The sequence below is a fragment of the Pteropus medius genome, unplaced genomic scaffold, assembly GCF_902729225.1.
Source record: "Pteropus medius unplaced genomic scaffold, Ma_sr-lr_union100, whole genome shotgun sequence".
NCBI classification, from domain to species: domain Eukaryota; kingdom Metazoa; phylum Chordata; class Mammalia; order Chiroptera; family Pteropodidae; genus Pteropus; species Pteropus medius.
The window spans coordinates 16,104,592-16,125,304 of record NW_024356249.1 but is presented as its reverse complement, the minus strand read 5'-3'; the positions used below and the strand labels follow the sequence as shown (position 1 = coordinate 16,125,304).

At 32.8% G+C, this 20,713-nt stretch overlaps 1 protein-coding gene and 1 pseudogene across 2 annotated transcripts in view; one reads left to right on the top strand and one right to left on the bottom strand.

Annotated features, from left to right (window-relative positions):
• KCND2 (potassium voltage-gated channel subfamily D member 2) overlaps window positions 1-20,713 on the top strand; it is a 458,997-nt gene that overhangs the window by 360,886 nt on the left and 77,398 nt on the right. The window lies entirely within an intron of this gene.
• On the bottom strand, window positions 11,649-11,767 carry LOC120601422 (uncharacterized; annotated as a pseudogene).

The following is a 20,713-nucleotide window of genomic DNA, read 5'->3' as shown; positions in this document are numbered from 1 at the left end:
CCATGATAAGAACTCTATATTCTCTTTTATGTGTTGCTAGTTTGTTTTTCTCCTATGAAGTTGTTCTGCCTCTCTGTAAACTTTGTAGATGTCCTGTATATGCCTTTCATCTTTTTCTGTGCCTACTGCAATGATCTGCATTTAGGAGGACGTTTGGTATATGTTGTCAAATGACTCAGGAAAGTAATTTAATAAAACAAACATAAGTTCAGAAGTAATTCCAGTCCTTATAACTAACTAAAGAGAATGAACTGTGGCCCTTGGCCTCATTGCTATAGTCTGCCTTTCAGCTGGCCACATGCTAAAATAGGTTTTTGTGTTCAGTGGCCAGATATCTTAACATTTATTTGTGTAAAGCCATGAACTTAGTGGACACTTAGCAAAGTTCCACTTTTCCTCTCTTTTATGAAGAATTGGAAGCCCTCACATTTAGTGAGGTGAGACAATAGATAACCATCTTGTAGGCACCCACCACTGGGATGCAGCTTTGTTATCTTTTGTGCGTATCTGGACAAGGAAATCACTTTGCTTTAGAAAGATGAAAATGTGCCACTAGAAAATTAAACAGATCTGCTGGAATTATTTTGCAATCCAGACCTTTCTCTATGAAAATCTGACCCAAGATTTTCTTCCTGCAACGATATGTGACATATTTAACACAGCCCAGTAAGTTACTTTCTCTTTCTGAATGAGCAATGAAAAGAAACTTGAAAAGCATTCACCCTGACACTACTCACACTGTGGCCTTGGCATTCTTGATCTCCATGGCCTAACCTCTGCCTTGTTTTCTTATTCTAGTACATAAGTCCTCTTTTCTCTTTTCCCAACAGTCAGACTTGTTTCACTCTGAGAAGGGATCATTCCCAAAAACATCTTTTTAAAAAATAATTCCTCTCCTGGTGATTTTGCTGATTGTGACACTTAAAATTAAATATCTGTCCTTCGATTTTATTTATTGTGATTTTTTCTGTCTCAGCTCTCATATCTACATTTGTTTTACATGTAGTCAGATCTCTCATCAACCCTCTTTCTGATTTCTGCCCCTATCAGCATGCAGTGAAAGACCTTTCTCACTTCAAGATTATATAAATAGCCACATTGCTTCCATTTGGGAGGAGTGAGGGAGCTAGAGCTCAGTTTCTAAATGAAGAAGCTATTTAAAGCAAAATGCAAGGGAAATTACAGATATCCTATCAGTGGGGGACAGAATCAAATAATTTTGTTTTCATATCAGCTAAGGGATTCAATACCGAATTACTGTAAATCATATTCCTTTAGAGAGACAACAATAAGAAAAGTGCATTTTCTGTTAAGAAAAATACAAGTCTCACTTTGGTTTTTGAATCTTCCTTCTTGATTTTATTTTTTCAAGTGTATTTGATCTTATGGAAAGAGAAATCAAAGAGTCATTTTTTCCTCAAACTTTCAGGTCTATTTCTCTGATATACAAAGAGTTTTAAGAAACAGCTTAAATGGCAGAGTGTTCGCTGGACGTGATGTTAGGTTGAAAAGATTTATTTCATCTATAGCATTTGCAGTAATAATCTCTATACTACTAGGTCTTGAACTTGACTTCCAGTATGATTTAAGTTTCTTTCTGTTTTTAGCCCTACCCTTGTGTACAGTGACTCTCTCCATTGATTGAACATATTTGAATTCAAAGCCTTGTGGTTATAATTTGCCTCAATTAAACATCATATCAACTTTCAGGGCATAATGTTTGCTTTCACTATACCAGTCCCAGGCTGCCTGACTGCTCTGACTGTCCTTGAACCCAGCTCTCCCTGGCTGGTTAGAGGTATGAGAATAGTACCCTCAAAGAATTAAATCACAACTGCCATGCTTTTAGGAAAGGTGGAGGATATGTCACCATGAACAGCCTCTGTCTGTACTTCCATCCCACGAGAGCTCGTGGATCTTATGCCATCTTTCTTCTTTTATGACTGATAAAACTGTTTGTCTTCTGTGTGTTCTGTCCTCCAAGAGTCCTCTCATCTTCCTCTCTTCCTTTACAAACACATTTACATTTTCTTAGGAAGTAATTGAATTAGTTTATTACCCTGTGGAAAATAAGGCTCCTTTTGTTTCTAGTCAAGTTAAGAAGCCAAGAATTTGTTGATAGATTTGAGTGGGGTGGGAGGAGGGACAGATTATTTTTATTTACATGAACGGCTTACTATTTCTGCCTTATTGTCATTCAGTACACTACAGTTAGTGTATTTTATTACATATTTGTCAGATTAACTGTTATGTTGTTATTAGTTTTAACATTCAAATTCTCTCTGTGTGTATACTATATGGTATTTATAATTTTATGCTCACTTAATATGGAAATATACTCACAACTTTTAATAAATTTAGTGGCAACATTGACCAGAACATACAGATTTTAATCTCACATATATGGTAAATGCGTAGACTTAAGTATGCACATAGATATAGATGTGGTTCTTTTGTGTGTATGTTTATATAGGTCATATAAGAGTCTTGCCTTGTGTATGCAGTCATGTCCAAGTTCTTTTAATATTCAGTTGTAATATTAGCAATGGCAGTTAGTTGCTTCTTATTTTTATTGAATGAATAAGTAGATGAATAATTTCATACTTCTAACAAAGAATATGATTTCAAAAACTTATTTCTTTCCTTTGAAATACTTGTTTTGTTCTCTAGTATTTTGTCCTCATAGAAAGAGACATAAAATAAAAGCCAAATGGTGCATAACAGAGGCCCAATAAATATTTATAAAGAATGGATAAGTAAAGTAACAATAATCACAGATTGGGATAAATGAGTTTGTATAGCGCAGATCAAAAAAAAGGAAGACAGAAGAGGAATTTAAAAGATGAAGAGAAATGAGGATTCACGTATAGGGTGCCATAAAAATGGAAGTGAAAGCTAAATGCAGAAGAGCAAGTGGAAGAAAAAGAGAATGAAATGAAGTAACATATGTTGATAGAAGGACATCAAAATAAAGAGTGTGAGCATATAGACCAGAAGGTAAAAAGTAAGAACACAGCCATTGTGAGATGGAGAGAAAGAAGAGGGATCTTAAGAGGAGTAGATAAGGCACAGCAACACAGATGAGTGGCACAAGCACAGAGCAAGTGAAGCAGTGCAAAGAGGAAAAGAATGCCTCAGTGTAAGAGGAAAGGAGCTGGGCCGTTGCGTTAGCTCTGTGCCTCCAGTACACATGAATGAATTTTCATGGATTCTGAATTTGAAATTTAATATATTTCTTAACTGTTTTAAAATAACAAAAATCTACATGCATTACAAAACCTAAAAAGCCCGGAAGAATTAAACTTTCATAAACTCTATACATGTAGTCTACTACAGCAATTCCAAAACATAAATCTATGTATTCCAACTGGAATGGCATTTCTTATAAGTCACTATCATTAGAATCTATTCGCCTAATTCCTAGCTGAAATGTATTTCTTATAATTTAACTTATATATCTTAGTAATACTTTAAAGTTGCTGTAAATTGTATTTTATTTTCTCCGAAGTCAATTTTTATTAGAAGATAATATTAATGTAATTAAAATTAATAAGCCATCTAACACATTAATGAAGTTTTTGCTTAGAAAAATGAAATGCACCTATTGTAAAAACAAATGGTTTCATAAACTCATTGACATTGGAAGGAAAAATTTTAAAGACAGAGTAATCCTCACCCCTCATTTAAATGTCGAGCCTACAGATGTTAAGGGACTCTCTCAGGGACATATAACTATTTAGTGGCAGTCAAAATAAGACTTCCTTTCTCAGTTATCATCAAGATATATAGTCTTGATTTTTTTTTAATGTAGGTCTATGTTATTATTGAAGAAATGCATCATCATTTGCACATTAGAACTCGGAATTTTTAAAATCCTATGGCATTTTTTGTAATGTGGAGATAGTAAAAAACTGAAATTCATTACAAAGAAAATTCTAAGATAAGTAAAACAATGAATACCTACTTTAAGTAAATAGTTGGAGAGAAACAGAGAGGCAGAGACAGGGGAAGAGGGGGCTGAGAAGAAAGAGAGAGAGAGAGAGAGACTTAGTTTTCTCTAAAGTACAAAGACATTTCATTAAGAAATAAAGGAAATTAATCAAAATTGGACTTAGATAGAATTAAATTTCATGTTTATGAGTTCATAAAAATCAGATAAAAACAAATGGATCACCATAACTCCACCAAAGGTTTCATATATTAAATGTGAATTTTATAAAAAGTAATGAGAATCATCAGAATTTGAGAGGACGTAAATATATTGTAAAATTTCTTGTCCTATAGAAGGTATTCAAGATTTCTTCTGACTGGAACATTCTGGTCTAGTTCACCTAGCCATGTAATACTTTTAAGAGGGTAAAGGGAAATGCCAGTACATTTCATAGTGGATCTGGCTTCTTGGTTGTTTCGATGTTCACTTAAGTAGACATTTTGATCTCATTGCATTAAAATGACATTGGGTTACCAATGTGGATAAGACTTCAGAATCAATAGTTGATTCAGATATCTCCTAGAGCTGTGACCTAAGGCTTTTAATGAATAATACAAAATAAATTTCATTCTGTTACTTTGGTATAGCTCAATAGTCTTTGTATAGTGCTTTCACATTTATTATCAACTTTTACAACAACACTGTATAAGATAAGTAGGATACACCTCAGGTTGGAAAATTAGGTTAGACATAGGTGACTGACTTGCCTAAATTTATATAGTAAGTCTATTTTGGAATTATCATTAGAATCTATTCACCTAATTCTTAGCTGAAATCTTCTATCTAGGAGAAAAATCAACCTGAAGAAGGCAGGAATTATTGTCTAACTTATTTACTGGTGTATCTTCTCCAAACTACTGGGCACATTGTAGGTATTCAAAAAGTTCATGTTAAAATAATGAGTGATAAATCTACATCATTCTGCTTTGCATTGGTACCCCATTTTCTTTTTCTAAATTTTAAATTTGAGTTTATAAATCATTTTAAGACAATCAGTTATTCAAGGCACATTTTTCTCCTCCTTAAAATAAGTATCTTTAAGTCTCCCCCAAATTAAAACATTTGGTCCCCATTAATAATATCGTTCACATTACTGACATCAATAGCCTAATGATTACCTATTTTTGATGAATAATACATTTCAATCCAGTTTATCAAAGATATTAGAAATCTGTTAATTTTAGTGTAAGGGAATTTGACTCTCTATTTCCACCACACACCGCTGCCCCCTCCCACACCGCCTAATTATTCAAAAGCCTTTCTGCCACAGGTAGTGCACAGACCAGAGTAGGAAAAAGGACTAAAAAGGTAGAGAGAAAATGTGATTCTGCTTTCAATGCCCTCAGGCCTCTTGAATCAGCTGTCCATAACCCTCAGTGATTAAAAAAAAAAAAAAAAAATGGAGAGAACCATTATTAAGTTATAATGTTTATATTGCATCCCTTCTCACTGTGGACTGTGTTTATTTATTGACCTCTCAACAACCTTTCTGGGCTGTGAAACCTAGAGCTCAAGAACTCGAGTTTTCATGTACCCTCAATATTTAATATAGAAAATGAGAGAGTGGAGATAATTAATCAGAAGCCCAGATTTCCTTGTGTAGCCCAGGAGAACAGACCTTAAGAAGTATAAAGAAATTTCCAAAAAATGTTTTTAACTGGATTACATTTGGGATAAATGAAAATGAACTATCTCTATGTGGTTCCATGAGATACCTCTTCAGGTTGGTGTCTGGAAGGCTTACCACTTCAAAACCATTGTTCGTTCAATGGTAATTTCAGTTCTTTCTGCTGGAGGTAGGAAACTAGGTATTACTGAGTTTGGAGAGAGGAAGAAACTAAAATATCATTACACAAAAGAAAAAGAATTTTTAAGTTTTCCAGAATCTTTGTAATTTTGTTATTATAATTTTTGCACCATCTTCTTTCTCTTAGTGATTAACAGGAGAACTTTTGGTATATAAAGGATGTATTTTTAGTGACAACAAGAACAGAGATGGCTGAAGAAACTCACCCTCTCTATAATACTTTTTTATGAAGAAGAACATCCAGGGACAGTAGAATAGTCAAAGTTTAAAAAAGGAAAAATTTGAAACCAAATCTCAGTGACTCTGTAGTACTTGGATAAAGGGCCACTCATTGATCTAAATTGCACCTGAGAGATGCCTTCATTGGTTCATTTGCTCCCTAGCAGGCAGTATCTCCCCTTTCATCCAAAGCTTGAGTTTGGTGTAAAAAAATCTTAAGACATGAATCTTGCCTTTGCAAATAACTAGCCAAGTAACCTAGAAGGAGTTGTCCATTACAGATGCCAGTGAGCTCATTTCGACAAATAATAGTATTTACATTATAGATTTATTGACACTTTAAAAAGAGTTGTTGCTCAGTATGTATTTATTCATAAAACAAGCAATAAATACCTACTGTGAAGCACATGTTATACTAAATATTGAGGGTACATGAAAACTCAAGTTCTTGAGCTCAAGGTTTTACAGTCCAGAAAGGTTGTTGAGAGGTCAATAAATAAACACAGTCCACAGTGAGAAGGGGTGCAATATAAATAAAGCAATATGGGAATATGGAAGAGGGACTCATTAACTTCACTTGGAGGAAGTTAACAAGTAGTAGACTTTAATAGGTATGTTTTTGTGTATAGTCTCTCAACACAATTTTATATTGTGGCTTAAATGTACTTAGGCCATGTCTAATTCTGAGCTTCTTTTACAGTGCTTCTTATAGTTAGTGCTCCTATAATGCTTATCATTAGCAATTATTTTAATACATTTTTCTGTAAAGTTGTGTTGTTTTATTATAGAGAAGGTAGGGGTAGTTGAAATCTCTCCTGTGGTTCTTCAATTTTAAAAACAAGCTATGCTTGATTATTCCTTCAAACTCTAGGATGATTCCAAGGATGCAGGATATTTGATATTTTCAATGAAGAAAAATATATATTTGTATAGAATGCAAAATATATATTTATATTTAATTAACCAGGTATTTGACTAGAGGCATACTACTTTTAATATAAAACATTCTATTTATGAATATGTGGAGTAGTACACACTTATGTTCATTTTTGGTTGACATGTTAAATGGTACAATTTATATGGAGAATGATTTGGAAATATCAATCATAACTTGTAATTGAAAGAATCTTTAACTCAGCAATACTAATTTTAAGAATGTGTCCTGCAGACTGTTAGACATTTGTGAAGTAACATTTGTATAAAAATATTTATTGTAGTGATTAGAAACCACATAAATGTTCAACACAGTAGAGGACTGGGTTATTGAATTATTAGATAACTTTCAGATACTGAATTTAATGTATATTCAGTTATATAAAATGGAATAATATGCAGTGGTTAAAAAGGAGAGAGCACAATATGTACTGATATATTGTCAAGTAAAACAGCAAAGTGTACAATTGTGCCTGTAGCATACTCATTAGTGAGAAAGATACAGATATATGGATATAAATATGGATATGGCTTTGGATATGAATATAAATACATACACATATATCCATATAGTCTTGAATATGAGTAACTATCCTGAAAATGATACACAAGAAATAGTTACAATGGTTACAGGAGGAGATAAAAAATAGAAATATTCACTTATTATATACTTTGTCCTTTTTGAACATAATATTATGTGTACGTATTGCTTATTCAAAAATGCATTAAACGATTTAACAAAAGAAATATCTAAAACAGAGAATGTCTCCCCAATATAATTATTATATTTATAATAATTGTTCTGGTGGAAAGTTTTTCTGTTCACAAGTTACACATGTTAATTCATTTTTATACTTACGTACAGGAACGTGTGAATTTTTTCTAGAGGAACGTGTGAATTTTTTCTAGAGGCAGAATATTTTTTTTAATTACTTAAATTGCTTTTTCTCCCAGGAAGTCAACAAACTTCAATTACTTTAAAACAAGCAACGTCAGCTGTAAAAAAAAAAAAAAAAAAAGGGATGAATCTTATATTTGATAGCATAAATGAGGCATAATAATCAAAGGAAAAAAACTTTTGAAAAGAAAAATGTATGAGCTACTGGATCCTTGGGATGCCAGCAGTAATTTACACACCATTACTTATTCAGGGTTGCACTCTTAATTATTCTTTAGGAAAAAAATAGATAATTATAATACTGTAGTCATTACTTCTTTCATCATGCAAGAGAAACAATGCTGATATAGGCACGTCTTAAAGAAATGTGACTCTTGCAAAATTGTTTATATACAATATTTAAAAGGAATATATTAATAGCAAAACACATTTCTTAAAAGGCATTGAGCTTTTAAGTTAATTCTTTTGCTCAAGTATTTCTAGAAAAATGAACATAAGATCAATTTAATACTAGGTTCTAGATTATTCATGACTTCCTAGCTTTCTCACAGATGTTTGTTAAAGCACCTTTAAAAATCAAGTAGAGAACACTACTGAACTGTACACTTAAAAACAATTAAAATCGTAAATTTTATGTTATCTTTTTACTATAATATTAAAAAAAAAACTAATGGAAGATTGGATGAAAGAAAAAATGAAGGAAAAATTTACCTCTTTAATATGAATATTTATCCACATCCTAATTACATAAAGCCTAAAATTTACCTACGATCATATTTGAGATTATCTCTCTATATATCTTTGTCTATATACCTAATCAATCTAATTAAATAGAACAAAATTAATGAAGAAAGGTTATATCCTGATTGCACATACTCGAACCACAGACTTTTCTGGTTTCCCATCTGTTTAAAATTATATTTAGTTCATGCTTTTACAGAAGTATTTTAACAAAAGGGGAAGACTTTTAATATTCTGTCAAATCTTACAGATTATCTATATCATGTATTCAATACTAAACATAGTTCCTCACTAGCATGTATCTCTCTTTATGGCTGGTCTGGCTTTCCTGGCCGTCAGTTGTGGCGTATATATATACATACAAATTTTATTAGTAGTCTAAGCCAAACCAAATTCAGAAAAAAATGAACATGCAGAAAACACTTAAAGATACATTCCAGAGACAAATGTATGTTCATGCTTTTTAGATTATGCACATCATTGTCTCTTCACATTACTGTGAACTAGACTTGAGTCATAGAAATTTAACCAAATGAACCGTAGAAAACTATTTTCTTTCATAATTTGTCACTGTAAAGCAAATGTCTAAATCTGAAATGGTACAAATGAATCTTTCATTGTATTTTTAAATACACAGAGCATACTGAGATTAAGTATTTAGAATTCATATTCAAGTGTATCTACAATGTGTTTTAATAAGATCATGAATAATGAAGTAATTCTATACAATGTAGAAAAGCTGTGAAGTGTAGCATTCAAGTGATATTTATCTATGAGGTGTATCCATTTTATGGTTCTCTTTTCATAAATTTGATTTCCACTTGTGGAGCTGTGTCATTCGCAGACTAATTAATATGACTTATCTTGTGGCTAAGCAAGAATGTTTTTCACTTTTCCTTTATCCTTTCACCTTGTGCAAAATTATTATTCTCCTTAACACCTCATTTATCTCTCCCATTCACCCTAGGGAGTCTCTGTCTAGGAGGTGTATGTAGGAGAACAACAATCTGGCAGCCTCATCATAAAATGTAATATGTTAGCTATTTCCCTTTGCAAAGGACCTATCCAGCTGAGACTGTACGAGGCCTCTGGGCCACACATGCAAATGCAGCAAACTCACATCTCAAGAAAACTTTTTGCCAAAAAAAACAGCGGGAAACAGCTCTTTACCAGAGCTTGCACAGAAGGGGGGTAGACATTGTTTTCTGGGAGTTTGTCATGTAGGATAAATAAACAGCTATAGCAGGTGACAAGAGGAGATATTTTTACTGGACCAGATATGCATAGAAATAGAGTTCACTACCATGCATTATTACTGCTAATTCTGGAAAGATTGTTTATCTCTAATATACGAAGGCTATTAAAAAAAAAAAAAAACCTAGGTAGTCAACTGTCAAAAAACAGTAAAGAATAATTTGAACATATGTTATTAAAAACAGATGATTTTGCCCATAACTGATGTGAAAACAGGCATTGATAAACACATATATCAAATTTTCTCTGGTATTATTAGCCCTCATTTGAGTCTACAGCTGGCTCCTTGTAAGTAGGAAGATTTTACTTTTAATTTATGTTCTTTGGGCATGTGTTTTCAGGCATGCAACTGATTTTCAGTTATGGCTAGATTTATGTAGGTTTCCATTACTTGGGTTTACTCTTGTCCCATAAAACACATTTTGATAGATTTTGCTAGTATTTATGCTTTAAGCTTGCTGTGGAACTAAGAGAAGCTAACTGGCCTGGGCACTGGTTAACCTAATACGTAATCCACATTTCCATCAGAATTCGATCAATACACCTAATCAACCTCTCATAAAGAAAACTACACATGGGTTCTTGATATTTCAGACAAGAGAGAAATTTTGTTCAAGAAGAGGTATCAGTAGTGATCATTGCTAGCTCCAAACAAGTGAGAAGTTGAGTCTGCTTTGCTCTTGCTATATCCTCAATATCTAGAACATTTCCTGTATAGGCATCCTTTTATGATTTAAATGAAGACAGTTATGCAGAATGATCTCTAGAACATGAAACCAGATGAGTGACTTCATTATTTTAATCAAACGAATTTAATCTGTCAAATACTTATGCTGCACATAATATGTGCTGGGTAACATGGGGTTTAGGCATAAATGATAATTCATCACATATGTGATTGAAATTAGCATTATTTCAAATAAGCAAATCAGTTGTTTTTTTTTTATATATTATCCTACCATCATTTAACCAGTTCGAGGGAGTTTATTTTCAACTCTTTCTGTTTTTCCGGATATGTGAAAATTAAGTCATTATGTACATCAGTGGCACCGTCGTACACTTCAACATTCAAATCTTAAAAGAAAAAGGTCCTGATTCTTTACCTACAAACAGCCAGGGTTCTAGCCTCAATGCAGCAGACGGGTGTTTACTTTGTTTCCAGTATTATAGTCCTACCGCTTTACATTAAAATACTATGTTACAAGTCATAAAAATGCTTTAATTGAAGGTGTGCTCCTTATACACACATTCATTCCATAGTTGTGGAGTACATAATAGGCATTGTGGGGCTGGTCAATAGCCACAAGAATGTGCTGAGTACTGGAAAAATAAAAAGATGAACAAAGCTGAATCCTTCCTTCAAACTTAAACACTAGAATGAGAGGTAAAGTATATACAGGGATTGGAAACTTTCTGACTTTGTACAAAATAATCCTCAATGTATAACTGATGGAATGAGTAATGTCTTAGTCTTTTCAGGCTGCTATAATAAAAATACAATAAACTAGGCAGCTTATAAACAACAGAAATTTATTTCTCACAGTTTCGGAGATTGAGAAGTTCAAGATCAAGGCACCAGCAGATTCAGTGTCTGGTGAGAGTTCCTTCCTGGTTCATAGATGACCATTGTTTTCCTGTGTCTTCACATGGCAGAAGGGGCCAGGGAGCTCTCTTGGGTCTCTTTTATTTATTTGTTTGTTTGTTTGTTTGTTTATATGTTTGTTTTTTAGGCGAAGCAACCTTTGGTTGACCTCACAGATTGCAAGGTCCTTGTCAGCTTACAATCCCTTACTTTTTATTTTTTACACCTACAGCACCTGGTCTTCCTAGGTGGTCTCCCATCCAAGTACTAACCAGGCCTGACTCTGCTTAGCTTCCGAGATCAGATGGGATCAGGCTTGTTCAGGGTGGCATGGCCATAGACTCTCTTGAATCTCTTTTATAATGACATTAATCATAAAGTTTCTACCCTTATGGCCTAATCACCTTCTTCAGGCCCCACTTCAAATACCATCACATTGGGTATTAATTTTCAACATATGGATTCTGGGGAGACATAAACATTCAGTCTATAGAGGTAATTTTTACCAGGATTAAGATTTATAAAATGGGAAAGGCTTGAGTGCCTAAAATTCAAAGATAGATGGCAGAAAGGAATCATAAGTCAATATGCCAGCAATGAAGGGAAGAGGGCAAAGAAAGATCATTCAAACTTGAGAGACTTCAGAGTTTTTTCCTCTGACTCTGCCATGCCTTCATCTGTGCAGAGGTACACAGCTGATATGTCTCTGGGCGGTATCTCTAGGATGAGTGTATCTGAGCTACCACATACCCTACAGTAATGCTGATAGGGGCCAGCTTTTCTTTAAAACTATAATTGATCTTGACTCTGAGTCATAACTACTACTATAGATGACACAACTATGTGGTCTCCATGACCAGAGACTTTGATCCAACAAACATGTCAATAATATCGAAGGCACTGCCTTCAAAGAAGTAATTGTATATAGAATTATGTGGCATTTAAATTCTTTATATCCAATGGTGAAAAACGACTAGCCAGTGCACAGTTACTGCATGTTTAAACTGCAATTGTGAAATTTTTCTTTGATTAAGATATTGTAGTGTTGATTGCATACCATAAGGAGAAAATAGTAAGTAAATTTGCAACTGTCCTTATGCATCAATCCAATGAATCATTTATATTTAAACAAAAAACTAATTTTCACAAAACAAATATAGCAAGAAAGATTACCTTTTGATTTTCTAGTTGCTCAGAGATCAGTGGGAAACATTATCACAACAACACAGCCCCACCGCTCCACCCCAGAAATTCCATAGGTTTCACATGGGTGAAAATATTGTGGGTGGTCAGAGTTGACATGTTACAAGGAACATAACTTGTTGTTATTGGGGGAAATATACCTCCAATGGGCATGGCCTACTGGTACCTCTAATTATATTATTTAGATTCTACTAATTTTTTTAAACTTGGTAACTGCTTTCCAAGAGAAAAGCAAGTTTTAGTTCTCACCAGTTCTGAAGTCCTTGCAATTAAAAGCAGTGACCAAGGTACATTCAGTCTTCTGACTAAAATGCATAACTCCTTTCTTTTTTAAAATTTCCAAAGGGAAACAATGACTAGTCATGTGAAGAAAGCTTCCTAATCAAGAAAAATGTCTTTTCCTTAAATAAAACAAAAGTAAATGTGAAAAGGAATCTTTAATTAAGAATGGATCATTTCCTTCCCCTATATATTTTGACCTATTCTTTCTATTGTTTGGATTTCAATAGAAATAACTTCTATGTTGTTTGTTTAAACTTAATCTGCTATAAAAACATAAACCGTGCCATTATTATTGATTAAGATAGGACTACCAGCATGGCCTTGAAAAATCATTATATGCAAATGTGAAACATATCGTTATAATGTGAACTGAGGCTTGCTTGCATACAAAAGTATCAATGGTATTAGTACAGTCATTAAAGATTTTTAGGAAAAATACTTTGTGTTGTGATGAGCTCCATAGTTTCAATTAAAGAATACAGTGTTCTTGGATTTGATTTATTAATATATTTATAAAAAATACATTTATATATATCATATAGCATTTTTCCTCCCAGCATTTAAAAAGGAGTTATTATACAGCCTTTTTCTTAGAAACTAAGAGGGATAAGAGAAGTATTAAGGGTAATTTTCTTTAAAGCCTATTTAAATGGGAAACTTTCTCAAACGATATTTAGATGAGGCTTTTTAACTTTGATATAGTTTATAAAGGCAAGTGGACTCAAGATATCTGAACCTAATAATAATGTTTGTTTTTTTGAGGGAAGGTGGCAGAACAGAGAAAATTAACTCTCCTAATCCTCAAAATAGGTCATGTGTATTGCTCCTAGAAGCTGAAACAAAAACCTTTATTTGTCTAAAAGTTTGCAGTCAAGAAGCAATTGAACTATTCTGTGTTTTTAGACACAAAATATTCCAAGGTGCTGTGGTAATGGTACTCATGTGCACAGGCTCCTGAGGTGTAAAGTGGGGTACACAGAGCAATAAAAGAACAAAAGAAGACAGCGGGCCTATGAGATCCATGCAAGCTTTTGTTTAATAGTACTTCAAATCACTACATTGGACGATACCTGAGAAAATGAAATTATATGATGAAGAATCTCTTAAAGACAACCTATTTTATGACTGGACTTTATGCTTAGCCCAATGTTCTGACAGTACTTTGTTTTCCATAGAGAGAATTAATAGAAACTCCATATATTTTTTTGTAAAAGTTAATTAGATAAGCGTTATAGTCTTCTACTAAATACCTCCAAGAATTTAGGATAGTGTCACTTTTAGTCAGTAATTTCTAATTATGACGATTCATTTCGATATGAGAAAGTTCTGTGTAACTAAGCCATATCTCCATCCTAGCATATCTCCCAAATAACACAATGCTTCAAGGGTAAGATTATATTTCTTTCTTCATTACACAGTTCTACACAGTGGCTTTTTCTATTGCTCGCCCTATAATAGCCATACTTTGCAAAAATAAATAAATAAAATTTCTTTTGTTATTTATAATGTGTAAAGAGAGGCAAACTAAGCTTGCATATCAAATGGAAATATTTATTCTTCATTTATTTTGTTCCTAAATGAAGATGAAATTATCCTTCAAATTCTCTTAACTTTTCTTACTCCAAATAACTCAGTTATCTAAATAAAATGCACTTATGCACCAAATCGTCCACTAAAACAAAAAAAAACCAAAAGGTAAGGATACAATAAAGACCTAAGCCCAATCCTGCTTTTTGACACCTGTTTATATTCTTCCATAGATTCCAAAGACTTTTTTTTGATAATGTAATTTTTTATTTGAAATTATTGGGGTGGCATTGGTTAACAAAATCAAATAAGTTTCCAGTGTACAACAGTTTGTCGTATACATATCACATCGTGTGTTTACCATCCAAAGTGAGACACTTGTCAAATATTTCATGACCAAAGACTTTTACATTGATTCATCTGAATGCTTTTAGGCTAAAAACAAGTTTTAGCAGATGGCCCAACTTTATTTGTTTATAATGGCGACTAACTGAGTTTATAACTAGAACTAGTTTACTGATAATCAGGAATCCTATGAAGCTCTCCAAACCACCTGAGTCTGACCTCGCCCTGTCAAAAATCAGATTCCTCTAGAATGATTGATATCTGATGTATAATATGACTTAGAAAGATAAATTTGTAACGTGATGGTACATGATATGTTGTAAGTAATTTAATTTTTTCTGCTTCTAATTTCTGGGAGAACTTTCTACTACTTACTACTGTAACCCACTGCCAATCCACGTATATTAAAAAAAAGGTGAGGTTACAAATAAGATTAGTTTATGATCAAATTTCACCAGTCAAAAACAGAGCAAAATGACAATGTGATTTTTCATAAAGTGATTTTATGCCATCCTTACTTCATGATCTTTAAATGTTTTTTTTAATTTTATGAAACAAGAGGACAATTAAAAAGATGACAATTCCATAACAGTCCTCCAATTTTATGATCTTGTAAATCTATGATAAATAAAACTTTAAGAACTGCAAAATTTTTTTAAAACTTTTACTTTTTAAATTTACCAAATTTTTAAGTTATAAAAACAAAACAGATAAATATAATAATAAAAATATAATACATAAAGAAACCGTTAATTATTTATCCCCACCATTCTCCAGTTCATCTCCCTGAGTTAACCAATACTAACCTATCTATATATTTTCTCACTTTTCTCTACACTCATAAAAATGTTTTCATACTTATATATGATAATAAGTACATGTTTATTTCTCTGTACATTGCATGTGTTTCTCAATACTATATTGTAGAAAAACTTTCAAACTAATGTGACTATGAATGAGGTTGTGGTGAAAATACAGACTTTGCAACACCATTTAACCTTCAGATACAGCTTCTTCTCCATCTTTCAAAAGTCAGCAATTAGTTTCCTTGTCATTATCTACTACAATTAAAACTTCCAAAGCACTTTACAGCATTTGTACTCAGTGATCCAGTTATACTTCTAGAGTGTTTGCATAAAAGAACAGAAGTCTAGGCATGTAAGTTAATGTCTCCATGAACTTTAAAGACCTAATATAGTTTCAATACTAAACCTCTTTCCAATATAGTCACCTGTGTGCCAGCATACACATGCAAACTTGTGTACATGTGTACACACACACACACACACTTGGGATCCTAGGTATATAATTTTAGGCGATTTGTATTGTTGCATTAGTGTTTTAGTTTTTTGTTGGTTTATTCGTTGATTCTTCAACCTTCTTACCCTAATAAATGGCTTTGTAAAAATAACTATTTTTGCTTATCTTTAAAAATAACTACTTTTGCTTATCTAGCATATTGACCTATTTATTCTCCTACCTTAATCAAAATACTGTATACACCAGCCATCAACACCTTTGATATAGTTATTATACATGTACTTTAAATCTTCACCAGACTGATATAAATTTGTATCTTTGTATTTTGAATTTAATATACTTCTATATTCATGGTAGACTGTCTATAATAACTTATTGTATAGAAAGAAAGAAAGGAAAAAATTAACTAGGCCTGACTCTGCTTAGCATTCTAATATTCAAAATAAATAAAGAACTCATACAACTCATCAACAAAAAAACCAAACAATCCAACTAAAAAATGATCAGAGGATCTGAACAGACACTTCTTCCGAGAAGACATACAAACGGTGAACAGACTTATGAAAAGATACTCAACTTCACTAGCTATTAGGAAAGTGTAAATCAAAGTCACAATGAGATAGCACTTCACACCTGTAAGAATGAATGGCTATTATCAAGAAGACAAGTAATAACAAGTGTTAAAGAGTTTGTGGGATAAAGAAACCCTCATATACTGCTGGTGGAAATGTAAATTGGTACAGCCACTATGAAAAAAAGTATGGAGAGTCCTCAAAACATTAAGAATAGAATTACTATATGACTTAGCAATCCCTATTCTGGGTATCTACCCCACAAATTGAAAACATTTATCCATAAAGATATATGAACCCTGTTGTTTATTGCAGCATTATTCACAGTGGCCATGGCTTGGAAATAACTGAAGTACTCTTCGATAGATGATTGGATAAAGATGCGATACATATATACAATGGAATATTACTCAGCCTTAAGAAAAAATGAAATACTGCCATTACTGCCATTTGAGACAACGTGGATGGATCTTGAGATAACCATGCTAAGTGAAATAAGTCAAACAGAAAGTTGAGAACCATATGATTTCACTCTTATGCGGGATATAAAACTGAAAGCAACAAACAAGCAAGATAGACAAACAAAACTCATAGCTAGAGACAACAGTTAAATGGTTATCAGAGGAAACGAAGGGAGATGAGGAGGTAGATAAGGGTAAAGAAGTTCAAAAAATGGTGAAGGATGGAGATTTGGCTTTGGTGGTGAACACAATGCAATATATATGTAATGTATTATTGAATTGTTCACTTGAAACCTATATAATTTTATTAAGCAATATCATCCCAATAAATTTAATTAAAAGGGGAGAGAAGGAAGAAAGAGGGGAAGAAGAAAAGAAGGAAAATGAGAAAAAGAAAGATATAAGCTGCAAGAAATGCATGTTTAGCTTCAATGTTTAACAGATAATAATTATCTAATTAACACTGACCAAGAATAGAGCTACCCATATTTTGAGATAGCAAGTTTCTTGTTATTGTAGGTTTTCAAGTAAAAATGCAATTATCTTGTGCCAAAGACAATTATGTTGGTGAGAAAATAGAATTCACAAATCCCTTGTTTTCTTCTAGCCCAAAAGCTTTGATTCTAAGTTTCATCTATGACTTTCTAGATGCCTTAGCTATCACATTAGTAATCTAGTGATTATTTTAAGCCAGAGAACTGTGGGAGAGATATTTTGGAGTAGGTAAACTCGATATAACTTTCAAATCAAATAGTAGCAGAATATTTACCAATTCAGCATCTTAGAATCCCAGATCTCCTCCCATGAAAACATACAAGGATATCTATCTTTAGAGATATTGAATATCATATTTAATTAAAGTGTGTTCTAGATTATTACTTTTTATTTCCAAGATCCATGAAGCCATGTCTCAATTAGCCAGATTTTAAAACCTAGGGATCCAAAATGCTTTTTCTTTACAGAAATGTTGAGTTTTGTGAAAATAGGAGTGGCACTCCAGCTCATAAACCTAATTACTTTTCTCCACTGAGGTTATAGTGTAAACAAGTGGATATTTAAGGAGATGATGGAATTAAATGAAACAGCTTCTGTGTGTCATCATAATGAAACAAACTATTGAGTAGTTGCTAAAGTAATCTGATTTTATAAGTTGGTTGGTTGACGAGTTGATAATTATTTATGTCTTTCTGTGGTTCTAAATTTTAAAAACATACCAGAAATTTAAGCTGAATGTGACAGATCCACCTTCTTCCTAGGCAAGATCCAAGTGCAATTTCTTTTACCCATACAACTTTGCTTAATATATCAATGTTCTTTTTATTACCTTAAAATTGAGTTAATTCTTTATTAACTAGTTTTATTTTACTGAGTTGCAGGCCTATATAACACAAAAATAGATTCAAGTCTTTTATTTTCTTCCAAATCATCATCAACAGCTTTTATTCCTTCAGGATGTGGAGAAAAGGTATTGTGTATGCCTGTGGATTTTCTAGCAATAAAACCAACATAAAATTAGTTAAGGAGGAAAGAAGAGGAATTGGGAGATTTTTTTTGTGCTGTTTTTACTAATCTAAAAGAAATCACTGGAGTCATTTACTTTCCATTCTCTTTATGATAATTGACTCACACAACCCAACTCTTGTTCTTCAAATAGTTCTGCAGTGATCAAACTAGATTGGATCTCTTTGTTGTTGTGTCTTTTATTTTACAAGCACAATTATTCAAATAACAAATGAGAAAATCATCCATAATCATGCACTCTCAAACTAAATCTACAATTGCTCCATTAATAGTTAAACATATTTCACAGATGGTCCATATTTTTGCAAATAACTGAATAGACTAAATATTAAGTGTTTGATTATGCAAATAAAATTTTGTATTAACCAGAGAATAATACTGGAGGGGAAGACAGAATTATTAAGAAAATTATTATTGGGTACAAGTCTCTCAGAAACTTGAAAGGATTTTATTTTCGAAGGTCGAGCAGGTTTTTCAAGTATTCACATGTGAGTGCATAATGCCAGTCTAGTAATATATCATCAAATATTTTTAATATTGAATCGTTAAACATAATTCTAAATATGTCAGTTTTGGGGGGAGAGTGGAGTGGCAGTAACATTTAAGGTGTAAAGAACATTGTGATCCATGGCATTGAAAATCAGGAATGAACAGAAGAAAGACCACAATTAGCAAGAAGAAAAGGTGAATTCTTACCACATAAGATTGAGAAATGTAATTGGTTAGTTTTTAATTCCTACTAACAGATGCATTTATTTTACTTTAAGAATGTACAGTCTAGTGCATAATAAAATGGTGCAATTCTGATAAAACAGGGCCACAAAATGTAAATAATACCTTAGGTCACCTTTAGGAACTTGAGATTGGAGTTTTACTCAAGGACAAATTAGCATATGAGCAAGAAAGAATGTCCCCATTTCCCATTGTGAGATATGTGCAAGCTCTTGCAGAAACATCCCAAATGCCTACCATCTGGACCCAAGCCAAAGTATGCTGTTAAGTTAGCACAGTTAGCCTAATCCTTAACTACTGGGTCCCTTCACTCCATTCAAAAACAAACTCCATCAAAACTGCACTCTTATAAAAGATATTTGTAGTATTTCAATCTCTCTCTTTTTACTTGTCATGTATTTATATTTGTAGTTCTCTAGGTAATTCAAGGGGACAGAAATCAATACTTAGGATATTTATAATAAAGAAATTTTTGAGCCAAATTTATTCAATAGATTTCAATTTTTTAACTTATTCTTTTTAGCTACACAGAGGGAGAGACAACTACTGACGAACGAGTGGGAAGAGAGGGAGGAAGAGACAAAGAAATAGAGAAAGAAGACTATATAAGTCCTGCAGAACACTTCACAAGGAGAAAATATGTCACAAGCTGACTTTAATCAACAATCTACTACTTGGACGTAGAGTGCACACTAATTATAAGCTTAGTCTCTTTTTCCCTGTAGTAAAACAAGACTCTTACTATAGCAGGGAGTATAGGCTTTGATTTCTCAATTTAAATTAAGAAAGGAAAACCTAGTGTGGCTACTAGTTAAAGCAATATGAGAAAGAAGAAAAATGTAAACTCTAATCTGTGTATATAAAAATCTGGGAAGCAGCGTACTGGGTCAGATTAATGCATGTAAGTAATAAGAATCTAAAAAATACCAAACTGGGTGAGGCTAATGTTCCTCCAGCCCCATATTCAGTTTCTAAGAGTGGTCTTATGAAAACCTGGAGGGCATAAGAAATACCTCTTGATTCTTATTTTATCTAAAAATATTAGAGTTCTTCGAATCAATATATCTAACCATCTCTTAGTAATCCAATTTATGCATCTATTCAGCAGATATGAATATGCCCAAACTCATCTTTTTATTCAACTTTGGGAAAAGGAGGAAAAAGTAAAAAGGGGATGAAGAGACAGCTGGGCCAGACACGTCACTCCACTTTGACCTCAGCGTCTGTCCCTCACAGCAACAGAAATCCTTTTCTCAGGTGTTAGAAGGTAAAGATTACGTGTAACAGCAAAGTGAACTCATTGTGTACTGACAGCCCCAAATAGAAGCAGGAAGAATGTGACTTTAAATATCTCAGTAACTAAAAAGTCTATTACTATGCCTGAG